This window comes from Nematolebias whitei, chromosome 15, assembly GCF_014905685.2.
Source record: "Nematolebias whitei isolate Nwh7 chromosome 15, NemWhi1, whole genome shotgun sequence".
In the NCBI taxonomy this organism is placed as follows: domain Eukaryota; kingdom Metazoa; phylum Chordata; class Actinopteri; order Cyprinodontiformes; family Rivulidae; genus Nematolebias; species Nematolebias whitei.
Window position 1 is genome coordinate 3,229,064 of NC_056512.1, and position 1,589 is coordinate 3,230,652.

The window sequence follows — 1,589 nt, forward strand, 5'->3', positions numbered from 1 at the left end:
CAGCGTCCGTCCCAGACTGTCCAGTCCGCCTGACTGCCGGGTGGGATCGGGATTCAGCCTTCATGATTACGCGCGGCCGGGGTCTGGCAACGGCCATATGCGAGTCCCCATCTCCAGCTTTGCAGTGACCAGCGGAGCTCTGAGCACACAAGGCTGGTATCCAGAACCCGAGCCTCCGAGTCGGCACATCGAAGGATCTTCCGCGGTGACCAGCTGAACTTGGAGCCGGGGAGATGACGCCCTGCCCGGCCTGGCGCTCCAGGCTCCGGAGGGAGGATCGGGGTAGACCAGCAGAGCTCCATCCAGCTTGCTCTGAATTATGTTGTCGGCCACCAAGCACAAAAAATGCCAGCACATCAACATTAGACCAAGATGTTGTCAGTATTGTTTTTAAAATCTTTAAAATAAGTCCAGCCGCGGCTCCAGTCCGAGAAATTGCAAATGGCTGATTATTGTTTTGAAACGTTTCTGAAGGATCCAGTGACTCCGCCCCCGACTCCGCCCCCGACCAATCAGTGACCGACAGTGTACTGACGTCACGTTTTTGTACCTCTTCGTACCGGTTAGAACCACAGAGCCAAGGGTACTGAAAATAGTAACAGGTGCTAAGTACCGGTACTAATGGAAAAGCCTCAGAACCAGGCCAAGTAGGGTCGAGTCGGCCCGTACCGGTACTAATGGAAAAGGGGCATTAGACTACCGTTTTGGAATTTTCATTAATTCAACAATTAAGGCGCTGGAGGGCATCTCTGAGGAATTGTCAGCCTTGAGGGTAATGGTGTTGCAGAATAGAATGGTCTTGGACTTGTTAACCGCATCTAGAGGTGGAGTGTGTGAGATTATTGGTAAGGAGGCATGTTGTACTTACATCCCTGATGAGAGTAGTACAAACCCTCAAAGCAGAGTAACAGAGGCCCTAGCACAACTGAGGGGTCTGCAGAAGGCTAAAGGAGAGGACCCTCCAGCAGGGTCAGAGGGATTCTTGTCATGGTGCATGAGGGGGTCTTGGAGTCAGGTGCTGCTCAAGCTTTTAGTCCCCCCTCTTGCTATAATTGTTCTTTTTTGTGTCTTGTTGGGTTGCGTTGCACCGTGCGCTAAAATGGCAGTCGCGCGGATGATTCACTTTGGTGGAGTGATAAGCACAGGTACAGCATGCCCTGTGATCCAGGCCAGTGAGGACTCCTCCCAGCCTGGACAGGACCACCTGCAGTTGGCTGAGACAAAATACCTGTAGCCTTTGATGTGTAGTTGGTCTATCTTGAGGGATAGACCAAGAGAGGGATTGTTGGATTTCATGTTTTATCTTTTATTATTATTTTAATCAAGCTTGAAATTTCATGTTATAAAATGTGTTTTGAAGGGTTTTTAATACCTTACAATCATTTAAATATTAATCAGTTACTTTGCTTAAATAGAATCTTAAATCTAGTTAGTTGCTTAAATATAATCTTACATTAACTAGAGAAAATCTTATAAATTCACATTCTTATTAGTTCACATTTACAAGAGACTCAGAGCAGGTAAGATACTGATTAGACTTCAGGAAGGTGCCTTGGAGTGTTACACTCACCACACACGCTCACTCACAC